This window comes from Triticum aestivum, chromosome 2A (genome assembly GCF_018294505.1).
Source record: "Triticum aestivum cultivar Chinese Spring chromosome 2A, IWGSC CS RefSeq v2.1, whole genome shotgun sequence".
Taxonomy (NCBI): domain Eukaryota; kingdom Viridiplantae; phylum Streptophyta; class Magnoliopsida; order Poales; family Poaceae; genus Triticum; species Triticum aestivum.
Genome location: NC_057797.1, coordinates 38,142,684 through 38,155,905, shown reverse-complemented (window position 1 = coordinate 38,155,905; position 13,222 = coordinate 38,142,684). Strand labels below are relative to the sequence as shown.

Below are 13,222 nucleotides of genomic sequence, written 5' to 3'. Positions count from 1 at the left end.
TTAGTAGGTCATGGGTTTTACTCTGCTTATCATTGGTCCTAGCTCCCGGGACAGGAAACATGGTGCGTCTTGAGTATCTCCACACCTTGCGAGACATGAGTGTTATCCATGAGTTAGAATGAGATGAGCATATTTTGTCCGATGTGATGAAGGAAGTTAAAAAGTACCAGGATAAGAGGTCTGAAGGTAAAGTGAAATTCCTGATTGGTGGTTGTCTACCAATGCTTCCGGTACAGACCATCATTCCCATAATAATTCCATATTCTTTTCCGGGACAGCAAACTTTTGCAGGCGCTCATGTTTCTTTTTTCTTTTTCTTTTGTGTGTTTGCAGGTAATTTACATGGACCACCTCGACATTCCAAGAGGATGCATAGTTGATGATACCATCGACTACTCACTGCCGTGAGCTTGTTTTGTTCATGAAATGGACTTCACCGTTGTTGTTGCAGTCGACACACTAGATGATGGATTTGGGAAGCGCCCTGTAAGTATCCTTGTTTCACTTTTTTCAAATGCAGTTCAGCTCCAGCACACCGTATGCAACACCCAAGTTTATGTCATATGTAGATCAGCTTGCCCAAAGATCAATACAAGGCAGTGTCACAGAGGATCTGCCCGAAACAAATACCCAAGGCGAAGATGTTGCTTCCGCAACACCCGTTATGGATGTGCCAGAGAGCTCGCACACACAAGCCAATTCACAAGGGGGAGATGATGTGGGCTCTCAAGAACCACCGAAGGGTGGTATGGAGGGTCCTGATGGAAGAGAAGAGGCTGTGCACGAGCCACCTCTGGATAACATGGGCGGTGGTGATGATGTGTGTGGTTCTTTGGAGGAGTGGCTACACGCATTGCCTACATTCGAGGAGTTAGAGGTGAGACCCATACAACATTTCATTGTATCCCGTATCTTGCTTAACTGCCATGTCAAAACTACTTACTAACAACTAATGTTCTTTTTTCCCGCTCTCATCTCTTTTTTTGTTTTTATGCATTCGCAGCTGCCCCCACATCTTCGTGACATATACAACAAGCACAAAGAGCTACATGATACAGAACTTAATGCCGCGTTGAGCTCATTTGGGAGGGCGTTGCAGGTCATGTATTGCAAACGCATGGGCCTAATGTTGTCTGAGGCAGTCAAAGCTGGATCCAGGACGGATGAGGCCAAAGATGAAGTGGCAGATGTCACTTTTAGTGTATCAGGAGCTCCCACAGCAGGCATGTGCGATGCCACTGAATTGCTTCCGCAGCAGCCTAAGAAACCAGATGGCATGCATGGGACTACAACAACCGCTACAACCACTGCCACCAAATCTTCTCCGCAACAGCCTAAGAAACCAGATGGCGTGCATGGGACTACAACAACCGCTACAGCCACTGCCACCAAATCTTCTCCGCAGCAGCCTAAGCAACCAGATGGCGTGCATGTGACTACAACAACCGCTACAGCCACTGCCACTGAATTGTTTCCGCAGCAGCCTAAGCAACCAGAAGGCGCAAAGAGTGGGGATCCAGCAGTTGAAGTGGATCACATAAACACTGTCCCAGGCAAGAAGAGTGACCACATCAATGGCAGTGTTCATGGCAATGTCAATGTTCATAGCAATGCCAAGGGAGAAGATTCTTGCAGCAAGGTAAACATTGAACAGAAGTCGCCTCGCAGCCCAAGCTACCGATTTGTGAATTTGACAAGGAGGCCAAGGACACTTGAAGATGGGCCTTCATTCGGCTTATTTGAACCTGGAAGCAATGACGATGTACTGTTTCAGGATCCGCCACAAGTTAGTAATTCACCTGCACGATCATCTGGTCTATTTGATGTGGACTCTTTCTTGGAGATTCGAGCGAGAAGTCCTTTGTTTGATAGTTCTCCTGGCAGTTCAACTGGTCCAGTTTATGATGTGACCCCACTCGCAACATATCCCCCATTATCGACAAGCCCTGCAGGTTTTTACAAGTCATCCCCGCAACTTTTTGTTACGCAACATATCATAATCTGTTTTTGAAACTTTAGTACATCAATGCTCCAATCTATTACTCACAAGTTCTTATTGCTTTCTCTTCCTTTTGTGTTGCAGAAGCAGGTGTTGGTGAGACAAGAGAGGAGGAGGAGGTGATTGAAGTCAACAGCAGGCAAAGCCATGATGGGAATAAGCCTACACTTAAGAGAGCTGCATCGGCCGCACCAAGCGCACGCAAGTTGCAGAAGATGAAGAAGATAAAAATTGATGCAACATAAGATGCCATATACCAGAGGTACTGCTGTACCAATTATCGTATAAAGGACCCACCTGAAGGTGAGCCTCTGTAAGTGTTTTTTGCACTTTTTATATGTGTGTTGAGAGAAAAAAATCCATCCATTTTTATCGACACCTCCTAACCGAGATATTGTTTCTTTTTGCAACAAACAGCCCTGCATTTATCAGGATAGGTGGTTTCGATATTTCCTTCAAACATTTCAGTAATGGGCTCAAAAAGCGCGCACATTTGAACAATGAGGTGATGTCACTTTACATTGAAAGTTTCAACACTGAGCAGACGTACAACTCAACCAAGCCAAGGAAGTTTGCGTTCTCACCACATGTTGCTGTGAGTTAACTAACATGTTTTTTGTTTGCTTTTTTGTCACTTGAGTTTTCCACCCGCAACATAGTAGATTTTTACATGATAGTTACTAGCTTTTCACCTTTTTGTTGTGACCATTTTTTGTTTTTCATACAGAACAAGCTTTGTGTTGACCCAAGTTCATTCAAGACAAGTTCCTGCATTAGAGATTTGACCAGGGTCTGCAAGAAGAATGACATCGTGAAATTTGATCAAGTAAAGCTCTCGTTCAACTATCGTATATAGTGCAAAGTTTTCCTTGTAGCAAACAATGTTTCCGTTTTATTTATCTCATTTTTTAATTTTTGCAGCTGTTCTTCACCATAGTCCAGAGAGACCATTGGGCAGTTGTTGTTGTAAATTTCATGAAAAAACAGTTTAATGTCTTTGACTCCAGGAGCTTAGACCCTGACTATGTCAGCATCCTTGAGAAGCCTTGTTGCAATCTGGTATGGTGTCGAACACATCTTTTTTTAATACGATTTTCCCTTTTTTGTTTTTTCAAATCAATGTTGCGGTACTAATCAATTCGACATTTCCAGATAACAAACTTCAAAGAACTGGTCACATAATTTAACTCATGGAAGCAAGATTTTGGCACATTTCAGATGTCCAGTCCACCAAGTTACCCGCAGCAGTCAACATCGTACTATTTTTTCTATATTATTCATTTGTGGCTTTTCGCAACTACATCCTGTTTAGGAAGCATTTTCATCTTTTTGTTGTGATCTCATGTTTCCTCTCCCTCCTTTTTCCATGACAGATTTGATTGTGGCATCTTTGCTATTCTATACTTGGAGAATTTAACTGCCAGGGGGATGAAGCCATTCAATACAGTACGACTCGGACTCATTTATTTTTATTTTTCTTCTTTTGCAACCTATGAAACACTAGTAGTAAATAAATTATAGCAGTCAACTACTATCATATATTTCTGAAATTTTATGTTATTACCCACCTTTTTTTCATCCCCTGCTAGTAGTGTCTCACAATGTGTTTTTTCTCTTGTTGTGTATGCTCAGGATTCAAACTCATTGCTCAAGGTCCGGAAGTACATTGCGGTGAAACTTTTCAAGCACCCTCAAAACACCCTCAACTCAGAGGATGAGCTTCAAGCTTTGCTGAAAAACTCATAGATTGATGCCAACCGCAACAAGACATCTCTAGTAGTTTAGACCTTTTTTGTAGTGCATGTGTGCGCGACATGTTTGTAACCGAGCTCTCTAGTAGTATACAAAACTGAAGTGTTTCGGAAGTAGAATGTGTCATGTTGGGGCATGCCCCCTTTCTCCCTCATTTATGTATGCTGGAGACATGGTGTTTCACTACTGATCTTGTGTTTTTGCACACACATATATAATGTAGACATGATTCCAATGGCAGATGTTACTTTTTTCCTGGAAGTGTGTTCTTTTTTCTGCACACTGGTGTTGTATTCGAGCCATCTGTTGCATTTAGAAATCTTTTACTAGAAAATGTTGAAATTTGCTATAATGATCGTCATCTCTGTAATATTTTTTGTTACTTACACTAGAAAAATGATGAACTGAAGGCATTTTCTCATCACAACATCATGTCCCTGTAACATAAATACATCTTATAACATCACCAAAATGAAAAGTGCTCATGTTCCTGTAACATGAATATATCATTTAACATAACCAAAACGAAAAAGTGCCCTTCCTGTGAAGATCATGTTTTCATGTAACAGGAATACATCATCTTTTTTTCCAACCTGTGAGACCACACAAGCTTTTTTTCCTGCAATATGGATTAATATGGGATGTATATGCATAGAAACAGTGAGGTTGTATGTCCGAAACCCAGGCAACTACATGGAGCAAACATAACACAGGTTGCAAATTGAAATTATAGCTTGTACATCATCATTTTTGCAAAAAAGAAGTTACTAATGTAGCTCAAACACAGGGAGCAAGCACATCTTGCTTAGGAGATGAAACAAAACACCCAAAGCTGGCTGATGGGGTATCTTCTCCCAAATGAAAAACATTTTTTTCTTAGGAGGATCTTCCTCCCTGTTTCTCTCATCTTTTCTTTCTAGAGCTTCAGCTGCGTTGCTTGGGAAATATTTCGGTCACTTGCCATCACGGCTCTCATGTATTAACAAGCTGGGACTGCATGTCCAACCTCAGAGCAGAACTGGCATTTAGGGGGTGCTGCCGCCGCCTCCGTTGCAGCTTTTAGCGCCCCACATGTCTGAATATTATGTCCTTCTTCATGGCAGTACTTGCAGCAGACAATCCTTTTTCCAGCTCTTGGCTTTACTGTTGCCGTCGGCTTCTTCTCTTGTTGCTTCGCCTTCTTTTTTTTCTCATCGTCTCGCTGCTCTACCAGTGTTTTCTTTCTCTTCTCTCTTTCAGTTGGCCGACCTTTCTTAGGGACACGAGCTGGGTTTTATAGCATCTCTGAGCTTTGAGCCTGTGGTAGGTTGTCATTCTATGTTCCTGTTGCGGCAGCAGGTGGTGTTGGGGGTTCACTCTGTTGCGTTGCTTGTTGCCCTGACAGCGCTCCTCTGTTTGCCGCTGCTATGGCAGGCTCAAGAACTGTTATTGCTTCATCTAATATCTTGTAGGCATCATCGTTGCAACATGCATTAGAGGCGAGCCATGTCAACCTTCGACACAAGGAGTTGTATTTCAATGTGTTTGTTGAGGGGTGCCCGAAGTCCAGCAATCGGCCAGTCCTGCCCATGCTTGTTGTGGCTGCTTCAGACCACCTCTCCAACAAGTATTGTTGCGGAATTTCTTGAACATTCAGATGCACCATTGCCCTTATTATATGTGCGCAAATCAGGCCATTCATCTCAAAGTAGTGGCAACTACATTCAAACAACCCCTCATCCATCATAACATGCACAGAATAGAGTTTTTGGTTCTCATAGGAGCTTGCCTTTAGCTCAAACAGCAGGCCTTGCCCTTAATACTCAGCGTCTTGGTTGATAACGAAGCCGGTAGATGCGATCACCTGCTTCTGGAACTTGCCAAAGACGCTACGAGTGTAGTAAGCAGCAGCTTGGCGCTCAATGTTGTACCTGCAACATCACAAGAAATAGGTCACAAACCACATCACACAGAAACTTGGCCCAACAACATTTTTTTCTTTTTTTGGTAAAGCGCAAAAGTGTGTGTACCGAGAGTATAGTGGCGGAGTTGTTGTTTCACCAGTGAATCCAGCATTGTCTTCACGATCAAGCATAGTTTCTTGGCACATTTCGTATTGCTGGACAAACCTCCAAACGGAATCAGCCGGACGAATCAGTGTCTTGAAATATGAGTTAATCTCCTCAGACCTGCCCGTTGTGCTTGTGAATGGGAAGAATTTGTTCTTGAAGTACGCTCGAGCCCACATGTGCCTTGTTCGCCACATGTTCTTCAGGTGTTTGTTCTCGGCCACTTCAAAACAATGCAACATGTGTTGCCATGTTTCCTCAAACTCCTCAATGGTTTCTGATTGATTGATACAAGTGTAGAACACATCTGCAAACGATTCATCTCTTCTCAACAGCCTCCCCCACTTGGTACGTGCATTGCTAAACACATGAAACTTGCAACACCTATGGCAGGTGTTTGGCAACACATCATCAATAGTTGTTGCCATCGCTTTGTCCTGGTCGGTCATGATGTTTGTGGGATGATCGTTATCCATTGCAACCATCCACTGATGGAAGACTCACTTAAATGTTTCAATACTTTCATCCGGCAACAAGGCACACCCGAGTGCAATGGTCTGGAGATGGTTGTTGACCCCAACTATAGGAGAAAATGGCATATTGTATCTATTGGTGCAGAAGGTTGTATCGAAGAACACACAATCTTTATATTTCGGGTAGAGCGCCCTTGTTCTCCCATCAACCCAAAACAAGGCAGTCACGGAGTTTGTTGCAGGATCCTTTTGTTTCGCATAGAAAAACTCTGGATTCTCATCTTTCCTCCTCTCAAAGTACTCGACTGTCATATCCATGTCTCGGAATGTTAGCCCTCTCCGGAGCTTTGCACGTTCATTCGAAACATCTCTCTTCACATATGGGAGTATCCTCGTGTCACCTCCATGGACCCTGCCGAGGACACCCATGCAATCTGAATTTGATAGGTTCACATCATGCAACGTCAACAAGAGCTAGTAATCCTCGGCAGGTATACTGCGGTGCGACCGATAGTACCTAACACACTCTGGCTGTTCCAGCAATGGATGTGTATGCTCCGCAACAAAACAAGTCACTGTCCATCTCTCCTCTCTCAGCCCAACAATCATGTGCGCCTTACAATCATGGCGGAGCAGCCTGTTCTTTTGATGTTTTCTTGTCACATCCATTCCTTCACTAGGCTGCCTACTGGAGTTACTTTTTCCTGTTGCAATGCTCTCTGATGTGCTACTCGTTTCCGTTTTCTCGGGCTTTCTGGCATGCACACACCCAAAGAACCTCTTGATCAATATTTGATCCTCTTTCTTCTGGCCTCTCTTCTGGCTGAATTTTGAGGAAGATATATGTGTCCCGAACCCCAACTTGAAGGCATAGTCATTGTAGAATTTCTGAGCATCCTCAAGTGTGTCAAATACCATGTCAACATAGGGTGGCAGTGGCTGTGATGAAACATCTCCATCATCTGAATCATCTTCGATTGCATCTTCAGCAAACAACAACGCATCTGAATCCTCACCACCATAAACGGAAAAATTGCCTTGGACATAGCTCCCTTCCCCTTCAGTCCCATGATCCTGCATCAGAGTTGTTGCGCAACAGTCATTTTCATCTCTCCATGGAATCAGCAAAAAAATCATGTTTCAGAAATTCAGGCACCACACAGAAACATGCAACATAATCAAACCGACAGAATTTCTACATGTGCAAGGGGTCCCATGAACATGCAACATCCACATTCAAATCACACAGTTGGAGCAGGGCATTAATAGAAACATGAAAACATACACAATGCAATGAAAGAGGAAGCATTAACAAGTTTCATAAAATTAAGAGCAAGTGGCAACTAAACAATGAAACCAGAGGCATCGGCTAATGCAACTAAAATTTTCTGAGTCTCATGTGTGCATAGATACAAACAGGTAGGACATGTTGAATAGAGTTAATGTTTCAAGAAATATGGAGGCTTATGTGCAACTAAAATTTGGGAGGCTCATTCCTCTGTTTTTTCACACAGGTGTTCATGTTTTTTCAGAGTGGAACAGAGCTAGTGTTTCAGAAACAGGATCTCACCGAAGATTGTTGATGGGATCTGCTCGATCGAGCTTCAGGAAACACCACCGGGGGATTTGCGAACCAAGTCGAAGATCCAGCCCGCGGCGGAAGCCCCCCGGCGGCGCTTGGAGCTGACAAAGATGGCCGCGTCCGTTCTGCAAGCGGTCCTCGGTAAGCTAGATTTGGGTCCGATCCCACCATCTGGCGCGCGATGTGGTGCGCCATGGAGGTCCCCCATGCCGGCGGCGCCTAATTTTGCGGTGGTTTGGGGGCGGCGCCGCGTTGGGCGCAGGTCGGTCGGGGCCGGGACAGAGCCTTTGTTTCTGCAACTGGACCGTTGTTTTGGGAATTAATGAGTGGAGGGGAGGCGACCGAGCCGCGTGCCAGGAGATCGATTGGACGGTTGCGCGCGCCTACATCGAACGACCATCCAGGTGGCGGACATATCGCGCAGATCGGCCGGTGAACGCGTAGCAGCGCCCATATTATTTCTAGTTAAATAAAAATAAACAGATGGTCACATCCCAATTAATCGGAACCGACATAGGATCAAGGAACCGTAAAACCCCACGAGATTGATCGCTTTCGATCCGATCAAGATGTCTTTCCCGCAGCGCCGCCGCGGGAGCAAGGACCGGCTGAGCGACCTCCCGGACGGCGTCGTCGGCCACATCCTCTCGTTCCTCCCAACCAAGGAAGCCGCCCGCGCAGCCGCGCTCGCCAGGAGCTGGCGCCACAAGTTCGCCCACGTAGACACCATCTCCTTCGGTGACTACTCCGCCCAATCGAGAAGCATTAACGTGTGCAGAAGGAGTGCCCGCTCACGCTATCCACGTAGGATCAACTACGAGACAAAAATTCCCTAAAAAAAACTACGAGACAAAAAAAATGCGGCATGGGCGATCTGTCGGTGTGTCCAAGTGGGCAGAGGTGTACTGTGCGTCTTAGCCAATGGAACGAGGGGATGTCTCGGAACAGAGTGCGAGACAAAACTGTCGTACGTGGGTGGGAAGAGAGATAGAGCAGATCTTTTCGTCCCACGCAGCTCCTCTCTCTCGTCTCATTTTTCCCACCCGGACCGGCGGCTAGGGTTCCGCCTGTGCCGCCATCCCTGCTCCTCCAGTCCCGTCCACTGGAGAAGGTGCCCTCCTGAGACCTGCTTCTCGCCCTTCGCATCAAGGTGTGGGTGCCAGAGGAGCAGTGATGGCCGACGGCCTCGTGGCAGCGACGACCAGCAGTGAGCTGCGGCGGCTCGCAGTGGAGGAGCAGCAGCGACGACCGGCAGAGAGCTGCGGCGGCTCGCAGTGGAGGAGCAGCAGCGGTCGACGGCGGCCTGGACATGGCGGCCGTCACGGGCAGAGCCGGGCGAAGAGGGCGCGGTGGCGGGGCATGATCTGGAGAACCGGTGGGCGGTGGTTTAAAATCTGGGCGGGCGCGACCAGCGCGAGTTGGAGACGAGGTGACGGCGTTGACCAGGACACCGTCGCAGATCTCCATCTTGCCGTCGGGAGAGGAGCTCGTCCAGGATCCCCTCTTCTCCATAGATCCGCGACGGAGGTGCTGGACGACATGAAGATCGTCAAGGTGCGCCCCCATGCCCCCTCCCCATGTCTGGGTATGCTAGGTAGTGCAATTCTTGTTTCCTGTCATGGTTCTCTGTAGTTTTAAACGCCTCTGAATAGGTCGCACTCCAGATCCCGTGTTTGCGGCATGGCACCACTTTGACACAGAGTGAGCTTTCTTCTTCACTAACCAACACATTACAGGTAACTCTGTTTCCAATCTAGAGATGATACATACAGATGTAGCAAAATCAAAAGTTGTTTCTGTATTCAGAATAAATTAGAGTAACAAGCATTAGAATTCAGGTACAACCACTCTTTGCTTGTCTGCTACCCGTGATAAAATTAATGCACATTACATCTAAGTTGGTTCCAGTGTCATATTCTACCAACAGCCCACTCAAATTGTTCCACAACTCTCTATTTTTAGCTATGATTGTGTTGTGACTGTACTTAGTTCTCATCACGTTTCTTTCGATGGAAATTCAGGGAGGGTGATGTGCTTGAAGATGACCTCATTGGGAGTCTGAAAGTGTGTCTCCCTTGGCATAAGCACCATGGGAAGCAGAGACAACCGCCTCCGTCCTGCTCCAACATCGCCGTCCGTCGACACAACGAACAAGAAACGCATCAACAAGAGAAGCACGGCACATGTACATGTACACATGCACTTCTTTCTTCCTGATTTTTTCTTCCTCTTTCTTCCAGTGCCTTGCTGTTAGAGCTTTTCTTCTTGGACCATCAACGGATAGTTGTATGCAGGCACTCTCATTTGTCCCACCCTTCCGATCCTTTCTGTGATTGCTAAATATTATTTAAGACAATTCCTCTTGATAGCATGTTTTGCCATGATTGTTGTTGTTTATTTAACCAAAAAATATATTCTTCTGAAGTTCAATGTTCCAATGGAGTATGTATTTATGTGCTTGCCTAATTATATCATGCCAATTGCTTGAGCAGCTGGCACTGGTAATTATTTTCCTAAGAGTGATATTGAGTTTCAGTAACGTAGACCCATCTGTTAATTTCAGTCTTTGGTGCTTTTGCAGATATTTAATGTTGTTGCAATTGGTAAGATAATGGGATGCAACACTTATTTTACCAGTTCTAAAGCATGACTAAGTATGGAAAGACCAGAGGCAAGTGTTATTTTCTCTTGTAAACTTCTTTTGCTTGTCTATCTCCCTACTGGTATGCAGGTCTTTAATTGATAGTTTATTATATATAGTTTGCTTTATATAGAGTCATTATATAAAGTGATCTCAAGGCATTGGGCATCCTAATGGTAAGTGCATTACACATCATGCCAGATCATGAATTTTGCAAGAATAGGCATTTCTTGGCTCCTCACATCCTTCATCCAAGATTAATCTCAGTATGGTCTGGCTATACTTTACATAAACTGTATACTCAACTGTTAAACAAGTACACAGAATGACAGAAGTACTTAGAATGCATCATTTTGCTCATGAACTGGACTGAACTTGCTTTACAGAAGTACTGCATGCACTTCTATTTTTTATCCGACGATATGGCACATAAGTTAATGCCAAATCCAGTGTAAAGTAATTCTTTTGTAAGTCGGCATCCTTATTTTTGCATATGTATATTTTGATTCGAGGCGCAAAGGTCAAGCTTACGGTGCATGTTCTTTTAGGGTCCTAGGAAGAAGAGTACCTTTTCCTTGGAATCGGGAGCGTAGGGCAATGGCCATGGGGTACCATGTTGAAAAGTAGGGAGATGTGGTAGTTTGTTTTGCTCATCTGAAGTTCGGCATGTTTTATTGACATCTTGTAAGGCTACAGGTAAAACAATGTGGAGTCTCTTTTATTGGCATGTTTCTGTCTTGGTAAGCATGCATCAAACAGGCTTAGGTTGGTTAGAACAAGGTGTAGCGGTCAAGAGATGATGCTGTAAGATTATTAGACTGCTGTTATTTCTGGTCTGCATGCATTTCTGGCCGGACCAGCTGGTTAACTGATGCGGCACTGTGTCAGTGAAACTGGGGCAATATTTTCATTGCTGTATACTATTGTTACACATACGATTTCATAGTTTGGCAAGTATCACCAAATTTGTGGTTAAGTCATTTCTGAATAATGTTTAGTTTCCCGCTTGGCATGCTTCTTTACATCAATCGATCAGATTCACCGCCGTTGGCCAGAGTTGCGCCTAATTCATACTGATGTTAAGGATGAATTCTCTGTTTTCTAATAGGTCAGACTGGATTCTATGTTCTGTCCATGCCCTGTTCACTGGCATTGCCTCTTGATTCCCCTCTTAAGTAGAAGATCCACACTAAGCATAGCAAGTCCACTAGAGGAGCAAATGTTGTTTATCACCGCATCTCTTCTCATGTTGACAAGCAAGCCAGATATATATGAAGGTACACCTTTGTGCTTGGTGGTAAACCTGTTTCTTTTTCAGTTATGTTCAGCATTTCCTTGATCATTTTGTATTATTATTTTAGCATTTTGCTCTGCATTAAGATTTATGCACGGTCTGGTACTTAGAAGAATATACTGTTGGTTTGTTGATGATTTTCTCCTTGTTTGATTTTGACATTAATTTAACAATGAGTACTTAAATTCTGAATTCTGGAGTGCATGGCAGCTATATAGATCCATTATAATTTGGTTTGAGCTATGCGGCAGAAATAAGCTTCATGCTTCTCTCAACATACTAGGCACCATACAAGGCGGCGACGGCTTACCCGCTCAATACCTGCAGCCCCTGGTACGGACAGGAAAATATGCTGAGCTTCTCGGCCTCGACGATGTCCTCGTGCCTCTCTCTAAAATGGCAGATCTGTTTGTTTCTCTGGTGGGACTGCAGTTCTTCCGAAGCTTTGCTTTTCGGTATGACATGTTTAGTACTTTAGTTATGCTTCTCGGACAGCATTTGAATGGTTCTCAGACTACTTTCTCTTGTGATCGCTTTAGCGATGAGGAGATTCGAGTGCATCTTAATTATTGACACCTCATTCTATGACAAGCTCGGCAAGAAAGGCGGCAGCTGACGGGACGATGTACCGAGGCCTGCGGCGGACTCAGGTGTGTGTGCTCGTTGGTGGTTTCAGTTTCGTAATTCCCATTACACCTAGCCTCTGTTCGCTCAATCTTTGAGAGTTTTTGTCTGTCATTGCATTGTTGAGTACGTGTAGCAGGATGGAAAGCAGCGAGCAACGATGCATACTTCACGGAAGCCTACTGTTTCTCCTCGCCAAGACCTAAGATAGCATGAGGTCCGCGCAGATAGAGGCACTCATGCAGGAAAGAGACGAGGGAGCAGCTGGTGGTCCGGACGACGAAGATCAGCTGAACGTTGGCTCCCATGAAGTTGATTGATTGTGCCTCCGCTTTTGTGCCGCTTGCGTTGCTTTTGAACCACTGTCATTTGTGTCATTGGTGATGTAAACTATATAAGGACATATCAATAATATCTATGACTCCTAAGGCTATTCTCTTATCTCCTATTTCCATTGTTGTGTACTTGTTACTTTTCGAGTCAGAACCATGCAATAACGTGGAAGGGGCGTGCTCAACCTGGCAGCACCCAGCTTTCTCTCAGGCGGCGCGCCCCAACCACTAGTAATCCTACATCTACGTAACCCGCTACGAAGACCGACTACACCTTCCACCTGGAGCCCGTGGAACAGCGAAGCAGGAACGGGGAGTTGCTCGACGACATCAATGTGGCGCTCCTCTGCCGCCGCCGCTGCTCTGGCGACCGCGACGTCGCGCCGCGCGTCTTCCGCGTCCACTTCGGCTGCTACAACTACTGGGACGAGCCCATGGTGAGCCAATGGTTGTCCCACCTGCTTCGCCGGAGCGGGC

The 13,222-nt window shown here is 45.2% G+C and overlaps 2 long non-coding RNA genes across 7 annotated transcripts; one reads left to right on the top strand and one right to left on the bottom strand.

Moving 5' to 3' along the window:
- Nucleotides 1–4,594: 4,594 nt before the first annotated feature.
- On the bottom strand, nt 4,595–8,128 carry LOC123184541 (uncharacterized). The gene is made up of 3 exons (XR_006492985.1): nt 7,843–8,128; nt 5,761–7,346; nt 4,595–5,661 (listed from the first exon to the last, which is right to left on the bottom strand). It is a non-coding gene; the product is annotated as an uncharacterized lncRNA (long non-coding RNA).
- A 621-nt stretch (nt 8,129–8,749) lies between these two features.
- Nucleotides 8,750–12,854, top strand: LOC123187279 (uncharacterized). 6 transcript variants are annotated; one of them, XR_006493875.1, is made up of 8 exons: nt 8,798–9,408; nt 9,507–9,590; nt 9,876–10,045; nt 10,436–11,191; nt 11,604–11,772; nt 12,073–12,244; nt 12,329–12,439; nt 12,550–12,854. It is a non-coding gene; the product is annotated as an uncharacterized lncRNA (long non-coding RNA). The 6 variants fall into 6 exon arrangements; XR_006493871.1 differs by having other exon boundaries at nt 8,750–9,408; nt 10,436–11,772; XR_006493873.1 differs by having other exon boundaries at nt 8,751–9,408; nt 10,436–11,772; nt 12,382–12,439.
- The last annotated feature ends 368 nt before the right edge of the window (nt 12,855–13,222 follow it).